This window comes from Thamnophis sirtalis, unplaced genomic scaffold (genome assembly GCF_051295495.1).
Source record: "Thamnophis sirtalis isolate CommonGarterSnake01/CBP01778 unplaced genomic scaffold, rThaSir2_p1.2 scaffold_11, whole genome shotgun sequence".
Taxonomy (NCBI): Eukaryota; Metazoa; Chordata; class Lepidosauria; order Squamata; family Natricidae; genus Thamnophis; species Thamnophis sirtalis.
In genome coordinates this window covers 16956329-16982668 of record NW_028261391.1, presented here as the reverse complement: position 1 = coordinate 16982668, position 26340 = coordinate 16956329, and the positions used below count along the sequence as shown (strand labels likewise).

General features: G+C 41.0%; 1 protein-coding gene across 4 annotated transcripts in view; it reads left to right on the top strand.

The window, feature by feature from the left end:
• GPR160 (G protein-coupled receptor 160) overlaps positions 1 to 26340 on the top strand; it is a 40404-nt gene that overhangs the window by 11947 nt on the left and 2117 nt on the right. Inside the window, exon 1 of one of the 4 annotated variants that reach the window (XM_087725272.1) lies at positions 10307 to 10462. The exons of 1 other annotated variant lie outside the window; for it this stretch is intronic. The gene's annotated coding sequence lies outside the window, so the exon portion shown is untranslated. 2 more of the 4 variants (XM_014056800.2, XM_014056801.2) reach the window with 2 other exon arrangements.

Here is a 26340-nt window from a genome sequence, read left to right as displayed (position 1 = left end):
TAAATAATACTAACTGCAGAAGAAATAAAACAATATTGGACTCAATTGTGGTTGTAACCTGAGGACTACACTACAGGTAACAGAAGGGAGCTCTGTTTTCACCCAACAATGTACGGTCTTTTCAGGAAGGATGTCCCCCAACAAACAGGAAAAATATAGTTTTTCATCTAAGAAGTTAGATCAAGAATGAATGTCATAGGTAGATTCACAGAGCGATACAGATTTCTTCTTCTGAAATTTATTCCTCCGTTCAAAAAACAGGAATATATGAATTAGGTTCAGTACTTAGGACAGACCAAGTAGCTATTCAAGAGTTAGTGGTGTCATGGTTAGAAGCAATGGTAAAGCAAGATATGGATTTAATAGCAATATCAATAGCAATAGCAGTAGACTTATATACCGCTTCATAGGCCTTCATAGGCCTTCAGGCCTCTCTAAGCGGTTTACAGAGAGTCAGCATATTGCCCCCAACAATCTGGGTCCTCATTTTACCCACCTCGGAAGGATGGAAGGCTGAGTCAACCCTGAGCCGGTGAGATTTGAACCGCTGACCTGCTGATCTAGCAGTAGCCTGCAGTGCTGCATTTAACCACTCCTCCACCTGGTTGAGGATTTCAAAGGGAATACAATACATATTTAACATCTGCTGAACTGACCTGGAAGAAGAATGAGGCAAGACAGCTTTCAGCCACTGCCAGTTTCCCTGATTCCACTGAGGTTCTTCTGTGGCATTTGCTGCGTCTGGCTCTCCAGTCTCTCTTCAGCACAAGGTACAGGTAGTCCTCTATTTATGACCCCCAATAGAGCCCAGCTTTTCTGTTGCGAAGTGAAACATTTGTTAAGTGAGTTTTGCTCCATTTTCACGATCTTCCCTGCCCCCGTTGTTAGGTGAATCTGGTTTTCGGATTGATATTGCTTGTCACAAGGTTGCAAAAGGAGATCATTCATGTGATATGAGTCAGTTGCCAAGTGTCTGAATTTTGATCATATGAGCATGAAGATGCTGCAACGGTCGTAAATGTGAAAAACGTTCATAAGTCACTTTTTGCAGTGCTGTTGCAGCTTCAAACGGTCACTAAATGAACTTTTGTAAGTCGGGGACTACCTGTATATTTCAAGGAGACCGGTGTGAGCAGTAACTCCTTCAAAGGGTGACCCTCCAAGGGAACCACTTAAGGCAGCAGTAGTGTCTGCAGTACAAACTTCTATAACACCATTGTGGGTTTTTTGGGTGCACCATGTGGATGCTTCGGACAGCTACAATGATGTATGTAAATGCCATCATCTTTGAGATTTTCATTTCTTTCTCATAAAATATGTTACACAGCCCCCCCCCCCAAAATGACCCACATGATAACTGGAGCTTTCCCAAGAATTGGTTGACCCCTATGTTCAACCTTGTTGTGAAGAGACCTGAGAAACAGCAGGACAGAAGATAGCTAAATTCCTTCCTTCCATTCACACTCTGTAAGTTTGGGATGGGGGACGGTTGGGTTGATGAATTGGTGCCAAGAGGAACTCTGGAAATCTGAGTGAGTTGGGTAATTTAGAGATGACTCAACTGTGCTCTTCTGACTTGGTTTCTCAATCAATAACAGAAAGACAGAGTTGGAAGAGACCGTATATAGATCACTTAGTCCAACCTTGGCTCAAGCAGGAGACCCTACACCATTTCTGATAAGTGGCTGTCCAATCTCTTCTTGAAAGCCTCCAGCGACGAAGCACCCACAACTTCCAAAGGCAAATTAGATCGTTAATGTTTAATATTTTTCTGGTACTGTATTTGCAAAACTCTTGCATATCCTCCTACTTTTTAGATATATATTATTAGATATATATTTTAAGTGTGGCATATGATAAAAACATAGGTGGGTATAATTCTTTATATAGGAAGAATTAAAGCAATTAAGTAAAGGTAAAAGTTTCCCCTCTCCAGTTGTTTTAGAGATGCTCATTTCTGTTTCTTGGGCAAAGGAGCCAGCATTGTCTGAAGTCATTTTCCATGGTCATATTGTTGCAGAAAATGAAGAGACCTGAGAAACAGCAGGACAGAAGATAGCTAAATTCCTTCCTTCCATTCACACTCTGTAAGTTTGGGATGGGGGACGGTTGGGTTGATGAATTGGTGCCAAGAGGAACTCTGGAAATCTGAGTGAGTTGGGTAATTTAGAGATGACTCAACTGTGCTCTTCTGACTTGGTTTCTCAATCAATAACAGAAAGACAGAGTTGGAAGAGACGGTATATAGATCACTTAGTCCAACCTTGGCTCAAGCAGGAGACCCTACACCATTTCTGATAAGTGGCTGTCCAATCTCTTCTTGAAAGCCTCCAGCGACGAAGCACCCACAACTTCCAAAGGCAACTTCTGTTCCATTGGTTGATTGTTCTCACTGTCAGAAAATTTATCCTTATTTCTAGGTTGAATCTCTCCTTGATCAGTTTCCATCCATTGTTCCTTGTCTGGCCTTTGGGTGCTTTGGAAAATAGGTTGACCCTCTCTTCTCGGTTACAGCCTGTCAAATATTGGAACATTGCTATCATGTTGCCCTTGGTCCTTCTCTTCACTAGACTAGCCATGCCCAGTTCCTGCAACCGTTCTTCATATTTTAGTTTCCATTGCCATAATCATCTTTACGGCTATTCTCTGCACTCTTTCTAGAGTCTCAACATCTTTTTTTATAGTGTGGTAATCAAAACTGGGTGCAGTAGTCCAGGTTGGCCTTACATCAACCTGAAGCATCAACCCAGGTCACAGAAGTCGCTGTGGTCCATAGGAACACCATATTGCTCTCCAGATAATGGTTCAAACTGGACAGAGTACAAATCTCTTAACCAGGATGAGGTCAACAAATTGGGGACACAGTTACGCAACATTCACACTGCTTCCCAGTAGCCTCCCAGCATGTATCAATGTGGTACTGAAGAACCCCAGGACTTCATTGTTCATGCAGAAGGTGTCTTAATAGGGCCATCATGGGATTTCATGGCCTGTGTGACAACCATGGATTTGAATTGTCATCAAATCTGTAGGTGAGCTGTAACTTGGTTTTAGGGAGGGAGGTAGCCTAGATATTGGGTAGGGCATGATCTAGCCACTATCTAATGAAGCTTGGTCTTCTGGCATCATGCCCCTCATAGATTACTTATGAAACCTAATGGATTCTTTAGTGTTCAGGGCAGTGGTGGGTTACGACCGGTACACCCCAGTACGGGCATACCTGAGCCTGCCGGGAGCACCAGGTACTGTTCCGGTATGGTGCTCCGGAGGGCCCAGACGCCTGACCATGCTCCTTACTGGTATTTGAGGTTTCCGGGGCTTCCATACATGCGCACAGAGCGTACGGCACCTGCACGATGCTCCGCCAAGCAGCTGGAGCATCACGGAGGCATCACGGAGCATCGCAGGCATTAAGTACACATGTGCATGCTGTGCACGCATGCATGTGCTGCAAGCATTCATGTGGTGAGGGCCCAGCCCTGTTGCACTGTACCAGTTGCACTGGGATCTGGAACACACCACTGGTTCAGAGGAATTTCCAGAGATCAGAGTTGATTTATGGCAACCAAAATGGAGTAGAGGTAGCCTTCAACTTAAAACAGATCATTTTGTGACTGTTCAAACTTACAGCGGCACTGAAATAAAGTCATTTTTCATACTTATGATCATTGAAGCATCCCCGTGGTCATGTATCAAAATTCAGATGCTTGGCAACTGGTTCATATTTATGATGCTTGCAGTTGTGACTCGGGATTATGTGATCAGCTTTTACACTTCATTCTGTGGGGATCCCTTGTGCAAGGAACTACTGTAGACAGGTGATGAGCCGAGGTGGCACAGTGGTTAAATGCAACACTGCAGGCTACTGCAGCTGACTGCAGTTCTGCAGTTCGGCTGTTCAAATCTCACCGGCTCAGGGTTGACTCAGCCTTTCATCCTTCCGAGGTGGGTGAAATGAGGACCCGGATTGTTGTTGGGGGCAATATGCTGACTCTGTAAACCACTTAGAGAGGGCTGAAAGCCCTATGAAGCTGTATATAAGTCTAACTGCTACTGCTATTGCTATGTCCCAAAGGTGCTTTTTCAGGAGCCAAGTGGACTTTCTTGTTTTTTCTTTGAAGGCATTTTGCTTCTCATCCAAAAAGCTTCTTCAGCTCTGACTGGATGGTAAAGACCTTCAGCTATGCAATTTGGGATGAACACTCCTTGAATCGTGGGCGAGTATGAACAGATTTCCAGAAAAAAAATTGCAGACCATAAGAACCATTAGCACTACCCAGGTGACCCTGAGGACATAGATAAATATCCAAGTGCTTCAACGATCGTCAAAAAGGATGCAAATGACCAGCCGTCTGCAAGGGATATAAATGCTTCCATTCCCCACTATCCTGTCAGAGTTGAAGAAGCTTCTTGGATGAGAAGCAAAACGTCTTCAAAGAAAAAATAAAGTCTAGTTGCCTCCTGAAAAAGCACCTTTGGGACAACCATGACCTGGATGACTGAGGATGTAGAGAGACTTTTAGACAGGTGATGCTTAAAAATCACCAGGAGGCCTTGGTGCATCTTATTCAGAGAATTGACTATTGGGCAATGTAATTAAATAATAATCATCATCATGCCTGTTCTGTAGCAACAAAAACTGGAACACAGGTTTATTCTAGATCACAATTAGCTGTTCAGAAGAGCTTCTATTTCTACTATTGAACATTTCTATTGTTTGATACATATTTATATCTCGCTAATCTTATCAGCCTGAGGTTTAAAAAGTCTAAAACCCTGCCTCAAACCACAGTGCTGCTTTAGCAACTGAAGAGTCTGTCACTTCCACATTGTAGTATGGGATTGTTTGCGATCTGACCAGGTTACCGGCTGCATAAAGTCAGCACAGAGGAAGCTTTGCACTGAGGTGAAGAAAGAAGAAGTGGCTGCAAGCCAAGAAAAGCATATTCTTACCACGGTTTCAGGGTATGGCCCTGCAGCATTTAGAAGGCGTGTACTGGTGAAACAAAGTGACAGTTGAGGAAATAATTATGTCTGGATCTATTGCATTTCATAGCTATTCCATTCTCCTATCTCTGTTTTACATGAATTGCAAAAACTGATTTCCATAAAGATGGCATTCCCCAGAGAAGTTTGACTCAGAGTATAACGTCAGTTTTGGTCAACAGTTCAGTGAGATTTCCTCTTGGTAACGAACTCTGCAAATTCCTTTTTAAAAAAATCAAAAGAAATAATGTGGTAGATAAACACAGGGGGATCAAATAAGAAAGAGATCAGATCTCTTTCTTATTTAAGAGATTGTGAACGAGGGAAGGCCAGATGTGGCCAACACATTTTCTCCTCTAAGCTGGAGCACAGAACAAAGCCTCATCCTCCTACCAACGCCCATTTCAGTTGAGCAAAGAATAACCAAACCAAACAATTATATTTCCATGTGAGGTAAAAAGCCATAAACCCCTCCCTCATTCCTGACAGAAAAAGAAGATATAATAAACAACTAGTCAAAATAAATAAACCGCTCACCCAGGCCACCCAAAACCTAACCGTATGGAATTCTGGGCCTATTTATTTCTATTTATTTATCATTCCCAAGTTGTTCCTACTCTGTTTCCAACAACTCAGAACTAATAACTGTATGGTCTCCCTTGAAACCAGCTCTCCTGTTAGAGTCTGTACAAGCAGATCTCTGAATAATGAAGGGGTTTACAACTGATGAAGGTCATTATATGTGGTTCTACCACAAAACCGCGGACGACAAAATCGCGGTCGACGAAAGCGCGTATGTGACGTCATCACAGCGCGACGAAAAAGATCGAAAAATGTAAAAATAAAGCGAAAACCTTACCCTAACCCCCCCAAACCTAACCCTAACCCTAACCCTTAACCTAACCCTAAACCTAACCCTTAACGTAACGAAAAACCTAACGCTAACCCTTAACCTAACGCTAAACATAACGCTAACGCTCTAACCCTAACCCTAACCCTTAACCTAACCCTAACCCTAACCCTTAACCTAACCCTTACCTTTATGTGAATCGGCTTGCTGTAATTTAATTTTTATTTCAATTTTTCGATCTTTTTCGTCGCATTGTGATGACGTCACATACGCGATTTTGTCGACCGCGCTTTTGTGGAACGCGGTTTTGACGGGTCACGATTATATGTGTCCCAGGATAATGTTGCAGGATCTGGTTTAGTTTTCCAAGCTGAGGAGCACATGGCATGGATTTTTTATGTAACTACTAACGTAGTTAGTTACATAGGGGAAATGGTGGCTCAGTGGCTACAATGCTGAGCTTGTTGATCAGAAGGTCGGCAGTTTGGCGGTTCGAAACCCTAGTGCCATGTAAGAGAGTGAGCTCCCGTTACTTGTCCCAGCGTTTGCCAACCTAGCAGTTCGAAATCATGTAAAAAATGCAAGTAGAAAAATAGGAACCACTTTGGTGGGAAGGTAACAGCGTTCCGTGCACCTTCACTGTTTAGTCATGCCAGCCACATGACCAGGGAGACGTCTTCGGACAGAGCTGGCTCTTCGGCTTAGAAACGGAGATGAGCGCCCCCCCCCTAGAGTCAGGAACGACTAGCATATATGTGCAAGGGGAACTTTTACCTTTAACTCACATAGTTACTTTGCATTTTAATATTATTTATTTTATCTCCTTTAAAATATTCACGTTTATTAGCTTTTAACATTCCTAAGCAGATAAACATGCTGGAGCTCCAGATAAGAAAAAAGTTGTTAGTACAAATTGGTCTGGTTTATTTCTTTTGTGAACTCCAAATAGCCTTTTTCCTTGCAAGTTATATCCCTTCTGATCTTCAACCTCCTTTTAATGAACATGCAAATAAGTAACATGATTGACTACATATAAGTGATTTCCTATGCAAAGGGGAGGTTACTTTTATCCTGACCTATAAACTTTCCTCTCACATTTTCTTTGTGGTGTTAACTATAAAAAGGAATGAAACATGGATCTTGAAGTTCTTTCTCTCCTTTTTTATTGAGATGTTGAAAGAAATGCCTTCTGGGTTCAGCTCCAAGTGGGGGAAAAGAGACTGGAGACATGGAGGCTGCTTGGAAAGATGGTTTATTGGTGGACAGGACCACATGGCTTGAGCCCTGAACAGAAAAGGTGATCACATGCTTCAATGTTGGTGGAGAAGAGAGAAGGAAGGACTGAGATGCTGAGTCCCTGGTTTTATGCCCTCTCTGGCCTTTGATCGTGAGCTTGTATTCTGATTGGTTGTCAGACTCCCATGGGGCCATGCAGGGGCAACTCCCTAGGCTGCGTTTTGAATCCAGGTTTGGTTGAGTTCTCAGATGCCATGTGGTGAGTTGGGTAAAGGGCCAATATTATCATGCCTTAATCCCATCCCACTGGAGCTGAAGTGGAGAACTCTTTATTATGTAAAGGGACTAGCTTGGCCTTCTTAATGGCCCATTGACAAAATGTGGGGGAGGCAGGAAGCTGCAGGAAGTTTCTCTTTAAAACATTTCTCCTTTTCACATCCAGGGAAATATAATATTCTGCCTTTTCAATATTTCCTAGGATATTTCATTTTTCTGGGAGAGGACTGGGTGATACCTTTCCACAATGACATCCCGCTTTATCAGGGTACCCTAAAAACCTGTTTTTAAATGATCATCCGACTCAGTTGCTTATTGGGAAGGTAAACTGAGGCAGAACCTAAGGCCAGATTTGGCTTTCAGAGCTTTTGAACTCATGCTGGAGCCCATCTTCAGGAAACTTCTCTCTAACAGAGTGGTTTTACCACTGTTTTTGGCTGGGTTTCATTTATTTCGCCTTCCTAGTGGTATCTCCTCCAAGGAGTAACCACATTTGGCCTAGTTTAGTTTGGGTTGCCCCCTGCTGACAGACAGGCCCATGGGAAGGAGCCAGGAGGGGCACCTCAGGTGATTTCTGGAGGGAAGATGGTAGGTTAGAGCAGTGTTTTTCAACCACTGTGCCGCGGCACACTAGTGTGCCGTGACATAGTGTAAGGTGTGCCGTGGGAAAATTACTTTATATATAGTCACTATAGGCACAGAGTTAAATTTTTTTAACATTTTCTAATGGTGGTGTGCCTCGTGATTTTTTTCATGAAAAAAAGTGTGCCTTTGCACAAAAAAGGTTGAAAAACACTGGGTTAGAGAGCACGCCAAGATCGAGAAAGCTGCTTCCTTTTTAAAAAATGAGGCAATCCATGGATTACTGCAACTGGACTCAGCAGCACAGGGTTACTACTAAGCAGGTGGCTTCATATCAAACAGCAACTCCTGGTTACATTGTGAGTCCTTGGTGCTCTGGGAAATGGGTGTTTTGCTTTCAGATGTTTCATAACCCGAGTTAGGCTCTAATGCAGTGTTTCCCAGCGAATGCTGGCTGGGGAATTCTGGGAGTTGAAGTCCAGACATCTTCAAGTTGCCAAGGTTGAGAAACACTGCTCTAATGTTACCCAGTTGAGTCACAAGACTTCTGCAAGCAAAGCACCAAGGACTCCAGTTCAACCCTGCACTATGAGACTCACTTCTATTGGAACTCCTGGAACTAAGGTAAAGGTTCCCCTTGCACATATGTGCTAGTTGTTCCCGACTCTAGGGGGCGGTGCTCATCTCTGTTTCAAAGCCGAAGAGCCAGTGCTGTCCGAAGACATGGCTGTGTTCATGTGGCTGGCATGACTAAACACCGAAGGGGCAATGGACGCTGTTACCTTCCTACAAAGGTGGCTCCTATTTTTCTGCTTGCATTTTTTTAAAACGTGCTTTCGAACTGCTAGGTTGGCAGAAGCTGGGACAAGTAATGGGAGCTCACTCCGTTATGCAGCGCTAGGGATTCAAACCGCCAAACTTTCTAATCGACAGTGTCTTTGCCACGGAGCCACTGCGTCCCTGTATAGCCATATCATCAGTTATATGGGTATGGTTAAATAAAATCATGTGGTTCAATAAAGTCAGATAACCCTGTTGAAAGAAATGTCCTTTTGGGTTCAGCTCCAAGTGGGGAAGAAGACACTGGAGACATGGAGGCTGCTTGGAAAGATGGTTTATTGTTGGACAGGGCCATGTGGCTTGAGCCCTGAACAGAAAAGGAGATCACATGTTTCAATGTTGATGGAGAAGAAGACAAAGGCTGAGGAAGGGGCTTGCTAGGCTTTTTATACCCTGTTTAGTCCCACCTCTCTGTTTCCTGTTCCTGTGTAAGAAATGTATTCTGAGTGGTTGTCAGACTCCCATGGTGCCATGCAGGGGGCTACTCTCTAGGCTGTTTTGAATCCATAGATGAGTTTTCAGATGCCATGTGGAGAGTTGAGTAAAAGGCCAATCATGCCTTTCTGTAGCTGCTGCTGAAGTCTTTATTATGTAAAGTGGGCTAGCCTGGCTAGTCTTAATGGGCCTATTGACAAAGTGGGGGTGGGCAAGAAGCTACAGGCAACTATTCTGTCTTTTAAAACATGCTTCTTTTCATATCCAGAGAAATATTCTGCCTTTTCAATATTTCCTAGGATATTTCATTTTTCTGGGAAAGGGCTGGATGATAACTTCCCACAACCCTATATAGCCGAAGAAGCTTCTTGGGTGAGAAACAAAAGGTCTTTTTCAGGAGGCAACTGGACTTTTCTCTTTTTTTCTTTGAAGGCATTTCGCTTCTCATCCAAGAAGCTTCTTCAGCTTTGACTGGATAGTCTGGAAGGATTTATATTCCTTGCAGACAGCTGGTCCTTTGCATCCTTTTAGAGGGAAGCACTTGGAGGACTTGGAGGTTTATCTCTGTCCTCCGGGTCATACGAGCAGTGCTTCTAGTTCATGTAGTCTGCAATTTTTCCTCTGGAAACCCATCCCTACTGCCCACACCATTCAAAGGGTGTTCATCCCAAATTGTATAGCTAAAAGTCTGCAGAGATCCTTAGTCATCCAGGTCATGGTTGTCCCAAAGGTGCTTTTTCAGGAGGCAACTGGACTTTCTTGTTTTTTTTTCTTCCGAACACGTTTCGCTTCTCATCCAAGAAGCTTCAAAAACAAGAAAGTCCAGTTGCCTCCTGAAAAAGCTCCTTTAGGACAACCATGACCTGGATGACTGAGAATCTCCACAGACTGTTATAGCCATAGCTCCAGGACGGCTCCTCCCGCCGTAAAGCGAATCAAGGAATGCCGGCGCGGGCAGACGAAAAGGGGCCTGTCTCCTTTCCCACACTACGGCGGGACGGAGCCTTCGCTCGCTTCCCCTTTCCCCCGCCCTTTCGCCGAGCCAGTACTACCAGGCGGAGCCTCTCCCACCGCCGCCCTGAGGTGACGCCCTGTCGAGATAGGCAAGCGGCTTCCTTTGGTTGCAAGAGAGGGAGGAGAGGCGGCGGTGATTTGTTTGGGAGACCGGGGCTAAGCTACGGGTGTGGGGAGATGCGAATGCCTCTGAGCTTCTGCAGAGCGCCTTTGGCTTTTCTCCGAGCGGCTGCCTGGAACTACGTAAGATCCCGTCGTTCCCCCACCATCCCTTAATCCAGGTCTGAGTTAGCTGCGCGCAACAGATGGCGCGGGGAGATGCCCTATTTGTTCCCCGCCTGTTCTTTTTGTAAGCGCCTTGTCTTGCCTCCCGATTGAACTCGGCTTAAAGACAGGTGAGTTTCCACTTCGTGCGGTTTCATTCCTCTTTGCAGCAGGGAGAAATGTAGCCGCCCGACTTTGGAAGGAGAGAGTCTGGTACAAGGGCAACCACTTGAGCAATCCGACGGGCGCCCGAGAGATCCCAAACACAGAAGAAGCAACAACAATCGGGAAGGATCCGGTAAACCCCTTTTCCAGTTGCGCTAATACGGCTCTCCTACCACACCTAGGTGTAACTTGGATGAGATATATGACAATCAAATGTGGCCGTTGTCCTTGCTATTGTTGTTGTTTACTTTATTCATTAAACATGAAACTCAGTCAACTGAGTTTCATGTTTAATGAATAAAGTATATTATTGTTGTTATTGTTTGATGATGATCTTTGGTTAGATTCACAGCCTTTGGGGCTGGTTGGTAGCTCAACAGCTCGAGTCCTAACCAAGGACCTAGGAACTGTTAAGGTAACTTTGGAGGATATAAGTTGTTCCAAGTAGGGTGGTTTTTTGTAGAGTCAGAATGTTCAAGTCAGGTAAATTTAGAATTTTCAAATAGCGAGGTAGCCCTTTAGGTATTGCTCCAAGGGCTCCAATTACAATTGGGACAACACATGATTTCTTTTTCCACAGTCGCTCAAGCTCAATTTGCAAGTCCCTGTATTTTGTGATTTTTTTTCTTGCTGTTTATCTTCAAATCATGCATCACCAGGTATACTTTTTTCATACTTTTTTCTTTTCAACTATTGTTATGACAGGTGTGTTGTAGGCCAAGTGCCTGTCAGTCTGAATTCTGAAGTCCCACAAGATCTTGCCTTTCTCATTCTCTAAAACCTTCTCAACCTGATGGTCCTAGTCGTTTTTGCTGTACTCCAAACTTTGGGCAAAATTTCCAGTGAATAATCTTAGCAACGCAGTCATGGCGTTGTAGATAGTCAGTTTGTGAAATTTGGCCACTGACAAAGTGGTTGACTGTCTCATCTTTACAGAGGCGACATTTCCTGTTGGTGGTAATATGTTGAATTTTTGCCTTCATGAAGTTTATGGCTACGGCTTGTTCTTGAGCTGCCAAAATAAAGTCTTCTGGTTTTGTTTCCCCACCAGTACTCCTGATCTTAACCAGTTCCAAGTTAGTTTTTGGTCAGCTTTGCCTTCAATACTTTTAAGTATTGGCCATGCATAGCTTTGCTTTTCCTATTTTCAGCTCGCTTCTCAATTACTTCTTTTTTATATTCAGCTTTTAACTTCTTGTCTTCAAAAGAAGTCCTTTATTTACTTCCTTAATCATTGGTTCTTCACTTTTCTGGATGTAATCATTCAAGCTGTGTCTTTCTTCTTCCACAGTCTGCTTTACTTGTAGGAGTCCTCGACCACCCTCTGCTCTTGGTAGATACAATCGGTCAACATCACTTTTAGGGTGCAAAGCATGATTCATTGTCATAAGTTGTTGTTGTTGTTATTATTATTAATTTATTTTATTCATTAAATGTGAAACTCAGTCAACTGAGTTTCATGTTTAATGAATAAAGTGTATTATTGTTGTTGTTATTATTGTTATTGTTATTATGTGGTTAATCTTTGGTGAGATTCACAGCCTTTGGGGCTGGTTGGTAGCTCAACAGCTCGAGTCCTAACCAAGGACCTAGGAACTGTTAAGGTAACGTTGGAGGATATAAGTTGTTCCAAGTAGGGTGGTTTTTTGTAGAGTCAGAATGTTCAAGTCTGATAAATTTAGAATTTCCAAATAGCGAGGTAGACTTTTAGGTATTGCTCCAAGGGCTCCAATTACAATTGGGACAACACATGATTTCTTTTTCCACAGTTGCTCAACTTCAATTATTATTATTTACTTTATTCATTAAACATGATGAAGTTGGCATGAAACTCAGCCAACTGAACATTCAAAAATGCATTACAAATACCAGTGACTGGTGTTAATGGTTGATACGGTTTGCTGCCAGTGTCCTAGGTGTGAACCAAGTACCTTCTTAAAATATAAGATGTTCCGAGTAGTGCAGTTTTTTGCAGTTCCGCTGGTGTTATTGCAGGAAGCTGAAATTTGTTGATGTATCTTGTAAAATTCTTGGTGCCAAGTGCTCCGATGACAATGGGTATCACTGTTACATGCTTCATCCATAGCCATGTAGTTTCGATGGCCAGGTTGCAATATTTCATTATTTTTTCTAGTTCTTTTTCTTCGACCCTGGCATCTCCAGGAACAGCGATATCAATAAACTGTATACTTTGCCCTCTACAACCGTGATATCTGGCGTGTTGTGCTCCAAATGACGATCCGTTTGTATTCCAAAGTCCCACAAGATATGCACCTTTCATTTTAGATTACTTTTTTCCATTTTATGTTCCCGTGACTTTCTGGATACAGGTAAATCATATTTTTTACCTAATGACCAGTGGATTAATTTAGCAACTTGGTCATGTCTAGCTTTGTAATCAGTTTGTGCAATTTTGCTGCATTCACATATTAAATGGGAAACAGTTTCGACTTTGTTATTGCAAAGTCGACAGTTGGGTTGTCAGTGGATTTTTGAATCTTCGCTTTCATGGCATTAGTTTGTAGTGCTTGTTCTTGAGCAGCCAGTATTAAACCTTCTATTTCTTTCCTGATAGTTCCCATCTTAAGCCATGTCCATGTCAAGTTGTCATCACATTTTCCTTCAATATTTTTCAAATGCTGTCCATGCAAAGCTTTGGTTTTCCATCTATTTAATTTATCATCCAGCTTTTTCTCCTTATATTCCGCCTTTGTTTCTGTTGTTTTTATGCTGTTCTCCGTTTTCACAGCCTGCAGCAATTTTTCTGTACTTTGGTTCACATAATCATTCAAACTTTGTTTTTCTTCTTCTACAGTTTGAGGGATTTGCAATAGCCCCCTGCCCCTTATTTTTCTTGGCAGGTACAACCTGTCGATGTCATTTCGTGGTGTAAAGCGTGCTACATATTCAAAAGTTTGCGTGTTTTCCGGTCCACGTTTTCCAGTTCAGCCAGAGGGTTCCACCACAAAACCGCGGAGGACAAAATCGCGCTCGACGAAAGCGCGCATTTGACGTCATCACAGCGCGACGAAAACATCGTGCTGTGATCGAAAAATGTAAAAATAAAGCGAAAACCTTACCCTAACCCCCCCAAACCTAACCCTAAACCTAACCCTAAACCTAACCCTTAACCTAACCCTAAATCTAACCCTAAACGTAACCCTTAACCTAACGCTAAACCTAACGCTAGCCCTTAACCTAACGCTAAACGTAACCCTAACGCTCTAAACCTAACCCTAACCCTTAACCTAACCCTAACCCTAAACCTAACCCTTACCTTTATGTGAATCGGCTTGCTTTAATTTTAATTTTATTTCAATTTTTAATTTTTTTCGTCGCGCTGTGATGACGTCAAATGCGCGCTTTCGTCGAGCGCGATTTTGTCCTCCGCGGTTTTGACGGGTCACGCAGCCAGAGTCCAGTTGATGATTCCAGCTGAGTAGCGTATCACTGGGACTGCCCATGTATTAATGACTTTAATTATGTTTCCAGCATTCAGCTTTGATTTTAATATTTTGGGGACCCTCCTGATGTATTCCTTTTGCATTGACTCTTTGACTTTTCCATTCAAGATGTTATCTGCTTCCAATATGCCTAGGTAATTGTAAACATCATCCTTTGCTAATGCTTTCACTATATTTCCATTTCCCAGTTCTATTCCTTCTGTTTTTTTTCCATTTTTCCTCGCCGCAGGGATAATATAGCACATTTTTCAAGCCCAAAGTTTCATTTTGATGTCACTCCTGAACAGTTGAACTGTGTTGAGTATTGATTTAAGTTCAGTGGGGCTTTTCGCATACATTTTTAAGTCACCTATAGTAGATGGTTTATCTTGCCATGTTGGCTTGCGATTTGGTATCCCAGTTTTATGTTTCATAGGATGATGATAATGATTATCAGTATTATCAGTATTATTAGTATTAGTATTATTAGTATTATTATTAGTTTATTATTTAAACATGAAACTTAAGTCAACTGAGTTTCATGCTTAATGAAAAAGTATATTATTGTTATTGTTTTGTTGTTATTATTTACCCAGGCTGCCGTGCCTTTTTATCTGAGAACCTACTTGGTCCAATGAATCCTATTTTGGTTTAGGATCGCTCAGTGCTGCCCCTTAGCTGTTGCTATCATGATTTAGGAAGACGGTGGCAGGGTTTATTGAATGGACAAAATATTATGGCTTGACTGGAAGTTATGCTTTTTGTCTGATTTGCACTATTTCAGATAAATGATGCAAGTCTTATGTATTTTTTTTTTAAAGATATCATCTATGTGTAGAAAATAGCGCTGTTGAAACCAAGACCGGGATCTTTTCCTTTGAGATCTAATTTCTTAGATCTGGAAAATTATTTTGCACAAATAATCATTGTAAATCATACTAGCTCTCATCTACAAATGGATTGCACTGCTTTCAGATACAAGTTGACCACCTATTGACCATAATTCTATTGCAAATAGTGTGTCGAATGTAGAAACAGTGTGAATAATTTTGGTTAATAATGGTGTCAGCTGTAGTATCACTTTGAAAAAAATCTTGCTTTTCTTATTCAAATAAGACTGTGTTTATACAACACTAGGCACTCAATTATAAACCAGTCAAATGCATCATAGCCTACTGTAGCATCCGTCCAAATCCAGCCCAGCTCATTAGTTTACAATTCACTGTGTTGTGCAAACCATTGTGCAAACAATGTGGCTGACTGAATAAACCATGGTTTTGGTTAACACTACTACTACTGCTACTACTATTTGCAATCATAGGTTTTAGCGAAATACATATAAAATTATAGCGACTGCATGGGGATGCTGCAACAGTCGTAAGTGTGAAAAAAGGTCATAAGTCCCTTTTTTTCTGTGCCATTGTAACTTCCAACTTGAACACCTGACTGTGAGGATACGGTAACAATCATAAATATAAAAAATAGTCATAAGTCAGGTTTTTTTTCCAATGCTGTTGAATGGTCACTAAACAGTCACTGTTGTAAGTCGAGGACTACCTGTATAGGCAAATCTTGAAGATGAAGCCTGCACAGCCCAATTTATAGCAACACATTTTTAGCCGCTTAGAGAGGGCTGAAAGCTCTATGAAGCGGTATATAAGTCTAACTGCTATTGCTATTGCTATTGCTATTTTTAACAGGAGGTGATGATGCATTCGTTCCTTTATTAGAAAGGAGAAGTCCACTGTGATGGAAAAATCACTTGTTACCTAGATAACAAATACAAATCGCTAAACACAGTGTTAGCTACAGTGGTAGCAGTAATTGTCTGCCACTGCAATTCACACCTTTTCTTTGTCTGAGCTGGCATTGGATACATCTGGGAATTTCTTTGCCTTACACAAGGGGACGCTGAAAATAATACACATCTCTTGTTAAATTTCACGGTTAGCTGCACTCTACCTATGCTCACATTTCCTCGATATGACCCTTTTCTAAACTGCATGTGTTGGGAATTTAAATAGAAGTTTTGAAGCGCCAGGGATTTAATAAAAGTTCATTTGAGGAAAGAACACCTGGCTTTTGCTATTTCCTTAATGGTCATCTTGCTTTGTTGATTTAAATAAAGCATCTGAATTTAAACAGGCGCCCTGAGTCTGCCTATTTACAATCATTTAATATTCCTCAGGATGTAAGATGTGCTCATGTGAGATCAGAAGTTAAAAAATTTCCCTATGCTTGGCTAACATCACTCAACATGTTTTTAGCTGGTTATTGGATTAAACATTTCTGGGTTTGGATAATAGCAATACAGCAATAGCACTTATTAGCAATATCACAATAGGACGTAGACTTATATATTACTTCATAGTGCTTTACAGTACTTTCTGAGTAGCATACAATGTCAGCATATTGCCCATAACAATCTGGATGCTCATTTTACCGACCTCGCGAGACTGGAAGGCTGAGTCAATGTTGAGCCTATCAGGATCGAACTCCAGATTGTGGGCAGAGTTAGCCTGCAGTTCTGCATTCTAATCACTATGCCACCGTGGCTCTAGGGCAATATATTCAGTCAAAGGTAACCAAATGAGCTAGATACCAACGGCAAACTTAACCATAAAAACCTAGCCAAGATTAATACCAAACAGTTTGTTGCATGAATGGACTTGCTGTATCCTTATGTGATCTGGCTAAGTGCTTTTGTAGCAGTGGTTGTCTTGATGCCAAGGGAGGATGCCAAGTCATCCTTCACATCTGGCGACTGCTAGCCAAGTCCGTACAGCTCTTTTGACAAGGGTTTTTGAATGTGGTTTGCCATTGCCATGTTCTTAGGGCTGAGAGACAGTGACTGGTCCAAAGTCATCCAGATGGCTTTGTGCCTAACGTTGGGCTCGAACTCCTGGTCCCCCAGTTTCTAGCCTGGTATCTTAATAGCAATAGTAATAGCACTTAGACTTATATACTGCTTCACAGTGCTTCAGAGCCTTCTCTTAAACGCTTTACAGCATTGGCATATTGTCCCCAACAATCTGGGTCCTCATTATATACACTAGACCAGCTGTCTATAATCTTTCAGTGACTAAGAGCAGTTTCTCAACTTACCAGTAGCTTTTAGAATGAAAGAAAATAGTTAACAAAATTAAGAAAAACAAGGCTGAGATATAAAATTAACTCTTTTTAGCACCCACTTCGCATCCTCACATTTATTACTGTTGCATCATATTCTTCCAGCCAATAATCCACTTGCAAATTAGATCGTTAATGTTTAATATTTTTCTGGTACTGTATTTGCAAAACTCTTGCATATCCTCCTACTTTTTAGATATATATTATTAGATATATATTTTAAGTGTGGCATATGATAAAAACATAGGTGGGTATAATTCTTTATATAGGAAGAATTAAAGCAATTAAGTAAAGGTAAAAGTTTCCCCTGTCCAGTTGTTTTAGAGATAGATGCTCATTTCCGTTTCTTGGGCAAAGGAGCCAGCATTGTCTGAAGTCATTTTCCATGGTCATATTGTTGCAGAAAATGACAGGCTTTAGACTTCTCAGGATACAGGAAAAGTTTATTTGGCAGCCAGGTTCAGAAAGCTAGCCCATGGCTAGCATTGCAAGTTCTGAACAACCTTCATAATCGAAGCATGCATTCTTATACATTCTCAAAGGCAGCGTAACACAGATACACTTTCTAACTTTCTGAACCTGGCTGCCAAATAAACCTTTCCTGTATCCTGAGAAGTCTAAAGCATGTCATTTTCTGCAACAGTACAGCACATTCACATCATATTTCAGTAAAAAGGAACACAGGTAAAATACAAAACATAGAACGTAAACGCTGACATCTTAACAGGAAGATTACAAATGTATAAGTTGCAAATATTTCTTTTTAATTTGTTGCAGCCAGAAAATATGGCAAAATCTACATCGTATAAGGTTACGACAATGATAGCAGAATAAGATAGGAGTTTAGTTTTGTAAAACACAACAGTTTTGTGTGGGAAAAACAAATGTAAAACCCCAATAATCAGATTGACTCATATCTCTGCTTTTATAACTTAACTTAACTCATTCCTTATTGGTTACCTTGTGGAGAAAGCCTTATAAGGAGATGGGGTCTGTCTTCTCCTTTTGTCATAGGCACTGAGTACGTGTCTCTAAACAAACTTTAGCTGACCCTTGTGGTCTTGTGAGACTATTGAACTCTGCAGTTAGGCACTTGCTTCTTGTTCTTTTGCAAGCTGCAACTCTGCCTATGTGGCTTTTTAATATAGAAGTAAAGGGGTCCCGAGAGGCTGTCCAGCCTGACCCAGTAGGTTTCACACTTAATGTCCAAATCTCACTTTACATCCTACTTTAATATGAGCAACATAACTATATGCTAAGGCACACAAAACGCTGTTACCTTCCCGCTAAAGTGGTACCTACTTATTTACTTGCATTTGCATGCTTTTGAACCGATGAGCTGGGGTGAGTAAAGGGAGTTTACCCCGTCACGCAGTGCTCAGGTCTCAAACATGGATTGTTAGCTTTCCAGCTAACAAGCTCAGCATCTTTAACCACTGATCCATCGCACAACTTATAGTAATTAGTCTCTGAATAAGAAAACAATGGTCTCAATGGTCATGGAATAATTTAGTTCAGCCTTCCCTATTAAAATGTAAAATCAAATTGCCTTCTTGTACTGGTAGTTCTTTCTATGCTTTCACATACATGGAAGATGCATCTGAACAAAAATAGTAGAATTGATATTGAAATCGTCTAAAGTTGAGGGGATTCTGTTTTGCCACCTGACCAGCAAAGTCAATGGAGAAGCCAGATTGACTTAACCAACTTAACAACTGCCATGATTTACTTAACAAATGTGGGAAGAAAAGTCGTAAGATAGAGCAAAACTCACTTAAGAAATTTCTCACTTAGTAACATAAATTTTGTGCTCAATTGTGGTTGTGAGGACTACCTGTGCACGAAAGGCTTGTCATAATTGAAAATCTAATTTTATTTTGTAAATGGGCTATGGTTAATTTTGTTTGTATTTTTCTTATATAGTGTTCCAAATATCTGAAACATAAGAAGTTAAGGGTTAATAGCAGTAATGCATTTAATACCACAGCAGCTTCTACAAAAGATAAAAAGAAAAGAAACCAACAAAAAAATAAAAATAAACCAACAATTTATTTTCTCTTTACTAGTATGGTCAATTCAGTTCCTACAAAAATAGTGGATGTAGTTCTTCCTCAGTATTGTGAAGTCTCTTGTACAGGCGTCTGTTTTTTTATTTAGCTTTTGAGGAAATGATTTCTTAAATAAAAATTAATTGTGTTTTAAGCAAGGAAGTATGTGCTGGAATATAAGAACTGAGAGCTTCAATCTGCTCAGGAAGCTCTTTAAGAACCAGCTTGTAGTTTCTAATTTTTGGCTTTAAAAAAAAATCTGTTTAACTGTGTCTGCCTTTTTACGATCAAGATGAAATTAATCCAGATTTTATTGGATCATTGTGACATTAGCAGGCCCAGAATGTTCTTCAGGGGATTATAATTCAGTCTGTCAGAAAAAGATTTCTAAAATTCAAACTTCAAAATTTGAAAGGTGACAGAGAGATAGAATGAACTCTTGTATTCTTTGTCTGATTTGGGAGATAATATGCATTATTCAAATTTCTCCTTTGTAGGAGGTTCAAGAATAGAATAGAATAGAATAACAGAGTTGGAAGGGACTTTGGAGGTCTTCTATTCCAACCCTCTGCTTAGGCAGGAAATCCCACACCACTTCAGACAAATGGATATCCAACCTCTTCTTTAAAACTTTCAGTGTTGGAACATTCACAACTTTTGGAGGCAAGTTGTTGCACTGATTAATTGTCCTAACTGTCAGGAAATTTCTCCTCAGTTCTAAGTTGCTGCTCTCCTTGATTAGTTTCCACCCATTGCTTCTTGTCCTACCCTCAGGTGCTTTGGAGAATAGCTTGACTCCCTCTTCTTTTTGGCAACCCCTGAAATACTGGACCACTGTTATCATGTCACCCCAGTCCTTCTTTTCATTAAACTAGACCCATGATGGCGAACCTATGGCACGCATGCCACAGATGGCACACGGAGACTTCTCTGCCAGCAGGCAAGCCTCAGCTGAGCTCCACCAAGCATGCGCCACCGGCCAGCTGATTTTAGGGTCTCTGCAAAACACTATACAGACCATCAATATACACCCAACGGGAACAGGAGGTGATTCATAGGAGCATATAGAGGTAAATCCTAGAGAGGCAGGAAATGCATAATTGAACAATGGAGATGAATGCTAGAGAGGAATAAAGCTACATACAAGGCTGACATAACTCTTGTAACAGTGTAGGCATGCACGATGGTAGTGCGGAGGGGAAGTGCCCCCCCTGCTCCTCTTTTTTTTGGTCCCAGGAAGCTTCAGGGAGGACTGCTGGGCCCAAAATGGGGAGGGGGGGCGCATGTGCATGGGCAGGGGACTCGGTGTGTGTGTGTGCATATTTGCATTAATGTGGGCACGCGCTGTTGTGTGCACACCCAAACTTTTGGCACGCGAGGACAAAAAAGTTAGCCATCACTGAACTAGACATACCCAGTTCCTGCAACCGTACTCCATATGTTTTAGCATCCAGCTCCCTAATCAAATTAAATAAATTTTACTATTATAATCTGACTAGTCTTTAGTAGAAAAAGTAATACAGAGTGTCCTTGACTTGCAACTTTTTGTTGAAGTTACAACACTGAAAAAAGTGATGTGATTGTTTTTCACACTTAATGACTGTTATAGCATCCCCATTTTCACGTGATCAAAATTTGAATGCTTGGCAACTGGCTCATATTTATGACAGTTGCCGTATCCCGGGGCATGTGTTCTTCTGACAGGAAAAGCCAGTGGAGAAGCCAGATTCCCTTAACAATCATATTGCTAACTTAACAACTGTAGTGATTCACTTAACAAGAGTGGCAAGAAAGGTTGTAAAATGAGCGAAATGCATTTAATAACTTTCACTTAGCAACAGTGCTAAGGGATTTCATGTCCAAAGGGACTGAATTGGCTACAGAGCTGGAGACCTGGGATGGAAAAGGAAAGATTTAAAGGCGAAATAGTTAAAATCATAAAAACGTAGTGTTAACCTAAAAATACATAAAAACAATATCGAGATAGGTCTAGCTTAAAGAAGAATAGAGACAGAATAATAGTAAAGTATTGCTTATTTTATTTATCGTACTAAAGTAGGACGTAAAGTGAGATTTGGACATTAAGTGTGAAACCTACTGGGTCAGGCTGGACAACCTCTCGGGGCGCCTTTACTTCTATATTAAAAAGCCACAAAGACAGAGTTGCAGCTTGCAAAAGAACAGGAAGCAAGCACCTAACTGCAGAGTTCAATAGTCTCACAAGACCACAAGGGTCAGCTAAAGTTTGTTTAGAGACACGTACTCAGCACCTATGACAAAAGGAGAAATAAGACCCCATCTCCTTATAAGGCTTTCTCCTCAAAGTAACCAATAAGAAATGAGTTAAGTGTTTCCGTGTTATGCTGCCTTTGAGAATGTATAAGAACATGTGCTTTGAGGATGAAGGTGGTTCAGAATTTGCAATGTTAGCTATTTCGCCAACTTTCTGAACCTGGCTGCCAAATAAACCTTTCCTGTATCCTGAGAAGTCTAAAGCCTGTCATTTTCTGCAACAGTACAGCACATTCACATCATATTTCAGTAAAAAGGAACACAGGTAAAATACAAAACACAGAACATAAACTCTGACATCTTAACAGGAAGATTACAAATGTATAAATTGCAAATATTTATTTTTTATTTGTTGCAGCCAGAAAATATGGCAAAATCTACATTGTATAAGGTTACGGTAATGATAGCAGAATAAGATAGGAGTTTAGTTTTGCAAAACACAACAGTTTTGCGTGGGGAAAACAAATATAAGTCTTTTTGTGAGGTCTGTACCATTTTCAGAAAAAACCCAATAATCAGATTGACTGATATCTCTGCTTTTATAACTAGCCCATCTCTTGTAGTGGTTTTTTGGGCCTGGAGAATTAAAATCTTGCTTTAAAAATGTGAAAGTCATCTTGAATAAAAAGTAAAGATGTAGCTGAGTGCACAGGACTAAGCACTGATCCCAAATATCTGATGATAATTATTTTTGCACTATTTTTGTGGCCACAAATTAAGCAAACAGAATGGTTTTTGTGCTTGGACATTGTAGGTAGAGTCTTTTAAAGCTGAGTCATAACATTTGAAAGGGTAAGAGTGTGGATCAGAATAGGAACAAAAAAAAGAGGGTAATAATAAATACACTGATTCCAGAGTAGTAAAATGCAACTCTCTAAGCCATGTATGATGGGGACTAGCTCTTTCTATGGATAAAGGCTGCATTATTCCAGAAATAATGCTGATTTCTGCTGACTGCAGAGTCTGTCTGGATGAATAAATAAGGCTGCATCTATCCAAATGAATGGTTTCTTTCAATATTGGCTGTACTGGTCTATAGGAACTACATTAAAATGTATTTTAGTTGAGGGTGGATTGTGCACTATCATGCCACTTAATTAATAGGCCCAATTAATAGGATCTTTTTTTATGGGAAGATTATAATTCAGTTCCAAATAGCAGATTTGCAACTATGCAAATTACAACAATCCAACCTTGACAATGAAAGAAATTACTTCTTGAGTCAGGCCACTACCTAATCCAGCACCTCTGCATTTGTCCCTAATTTTAGATGTTTGCAAATCATACTGGTTCAGAATATGGACAATCTGTGGGACTATGCTGGCTGATAACCTTTAACCCAGTGGTGAAATTCAAATGTTTTTACTACCGGTTCTGTGGGCATGGCTTGGTGGGTGTGGCAGGGGAAGGATACTGCAAAATCTCCATTCCCTCTCTACTCCTGGGGAAAGGATATTACAAAATCTCCATTCCCAGCCCACTCTGGGACCAGTGGTATTTGCCAGTTCTTCTAACTACTCAAAGTTTCTGCTACCGGTTGTCCAGAACCTGCTGAATTTCACCCCTGCCTTGATCAATATTTCATTCTTCAACATAATGACTAAATTAGTAGGCCAGCAATATAGTGTGGAAATAATATACATAGACTTCAGCAAAGTGTTCGCAAAGTAGACCACAATCTATTTCTTGGTAGCTAGAAAAAAGTGGATAGGTAACATCAACACCAGATGGATTCATAACTGGCTTACAATCCGTACCCAATAATTAGTCCTTAATCGGTCTACGTCTATATGGAGGAAAGTAAGCAGTGGGGTACCACAAGGTTCCGTCTTAGGCCGAGTACTCTTCAATATCTTCATAAACGACTTAGATGAGGGAATATAAGGGGAAATTTGCTGATGATATTAAGCTGACAGGAATAGAAGATGGGCTCAAGATCCAGATGGATCTTGACAGTCTTGAACATTGTGCCCTATCTAACAAAATAAAATTCTATGTAGGGAAATGTAAAGTCTTACACTTAGGCAAAGAAAATCAAAAGTACACATACAAATTGGGTGAAACCAGACTTAATAGCAGTAAGTGTGAGAGGATCTTGGAGTCTTAGTGGACAACCAGCTAAATATGAGGTTTCCATGTGCAGCGGCAGCCCAAAAAATCCAATACAATCCTAATCTGTATTAACAGAGGAATATAATCAAGATCAAGTGAGATACTAATACCACTCTATAAAGCTTTAGTAAAACTACACCTAGAATACTGTATCCAGTTTTGGTCACCTCACTATAAAAAAGATGTTGAGACTCCAGAAAAAGTGCAGAGGAGAGCAACCAGGATGATTAGGGGACTGGAGACTAAAACATATGAAGAGCGGTTACAGGAACTGGGCATGGATAGTCTAATGACGAGAAGGACCAGGGGAGACATGATAGCAGTGTTCCAATATCTCAGGGGCTGCCATAGAGAAGAAGGGATCAAGCTATTTTCCAAGGCACCCAAAGGCCAGACAAGGAACAATGGATGGAAACTGATCGAGGAGAAATTCAACCTAGAAATAAGGAGAAATTTTCTGACAGTGAGAACAATCAACCAATGGAACATCTTGCCTTCTGAAGTTGTAGGAGCTTCATCACTGGAGGGTTTCAGGAAGAGATTGGACTGCCATTTGTCAGAGGTCATCCTCACCCATTTTTGTTTTCCCTTCTCTTTTTTCCCCCAAATCCCTCTTTCCTTTTCTTCATCTGCATCCTGCCTCTAGCTCTCATTTTTTTGTGGTTTCTGCTAGAAAGAGGAAGGAGAATGTATGTGCTTGTTTGAGAAAGTAGTTTATACAGTGCGTGAGAGGGGTACTTGGCAGATGCATATCAGAGATCACTTGTGTATATAAACAGATGTATTTTACAGGTTATTAATCTTAATTTGCATTTATGAACTCAAGCTACTATTCTGGTCTGCTCTTTTTGTCTGAGTTTATGTTATAGCAGGTGTATAATTTTTATATTCTTTTCATGCGAGGTAAAAAGGCGTATTATCCACCAGGCAACTATAAGATATCTTCTCTTGTACCTCTAGGCTCCCTCTCATCTTTATTTTTTTTAATTTTTCTTTAAATTGGAGTGGACCGTCAAGCAAAGTGAAGCACTAGCTTGCAATGACACATTGTTGTCCAAAAACGGTGCTGAACCAAAAAGCATTCCAGGAAAGGAGAGGAAAGGAAAGGAGAACGGGCGGGGAAAGGAAAGGAAAAGAAAAATTTGCAGTTCAGAGCTTTAAGGGAAATACTATTTCTGTTTGTTTCTTTTTTACAATGAGTGTATCTCCCTTGTATGAGTGAGAAATTCTCTCGTATTATTCATCCTATGAGAAATGAGTTTCTTTTTTAAAAAATTGTTTAAAAAGGGGGTATAATTTGTTTTAATTGACACATATTCTAAACCTGCCCCTGTCAGGATTAATCTAAACCCAATATATAACCCAACTTTTAATTACATCTTCTCAAGCTCCTTTTTAAAAGTTTGAATCTTGCCTCTAAACCAGTGTTTCTCAACCTTGGCAACTTGAAGATGTCCGGACTTCAACTCCCAGAATTCCCCAGCCAGCGAATGCTGGCTGGGGAATTCTGGGAGTTGAAGTCCAGACATCTTCAAGTTGCCAAGGTTGAGAAACACTGCTCTAAACCAAGTTCCCAAAGTTGTGTGCTTATATACATTCATTTATTTGTTGGTTTCATATTTCATACACTCTGTAAATAAGACCCTGTTCCTTACGTTGGGCTCTACAGATTAGTTGGGACTGTTATACCACTTTGCCTACTGTGTATCAATCTGCCTGCCTCAAGTCTGTCTCGGGGATAGGCAGTAGAGTTCCTTGAGTTGATGGTCCTGGAGAACTTTAATCTGCCTTCCTTAGGCGTGGGGTCTGAGGTGGCTTAACTGAGCCATTACGGCAGCCATGGGCCTATCCCAGGTCATTCATCCTCAACACGGAGCAGCCGTCACATGTCTCATTTGGTTTTACCGTCAAAAACTGGCAGTGTGATCTGGAATTGGTGACAGCTCTCTATGGTTCCTCTGTCATGGTCAGATCAAGCTATGTATCCATGAGATTCCCTGGCACTATTCCTGATGTAGGGAGGCAAGTCCAATTTTCCAGCAACTGATGAATCCAGAAGAGTTCCAGAAATTGCTTCTCAATCCGTATGGAATGCCATTCGGTGGCCTTGTTTAGGGTGATCCGTTGGGGAAGGAGGACTTTCGAGATTTGTCTGCAAGGCCATGCTGAAGAATTTTCACAGCATCTGTTGGACAAAATAGCTCAGATGTGTGCCCAATTAAATGCCAGCATTGGTGTACATCCCGCGGAGATGCCTTGGCCACAGTCTTGTCCTGTTATCTGGGAATAGTTTGAACCTCTTGATGAGAAACTGGGCCTTAGGTACAAAGCCAGCTGTATGAACCTGGGCCACTCTCTTTTCCTGAGCTCTAGGAAGAAGACATAGGTGCAAACCACCTCTGAAAAATCTTGATAAACGAACTGCAGGCACTTGTCAAGGTAATCACCAGGAGTCAAACAAATGAAAAATCCCAAACCTGATACATTCTATTGTGATCTTGTTTCTATTTATGTTTAATTGTTTTTACTGGTTTATGAACAATATTTTAATTGTTGGCTTTATTACACACTGCCCGGAGTTACATTTGTAGATAGGTGGCAATATAAATTAGGTAGGTAGGTAGGTAGGTAGAGGGAAGGAGGGAGGGAGGGAGGGAGGGAGGGAGGG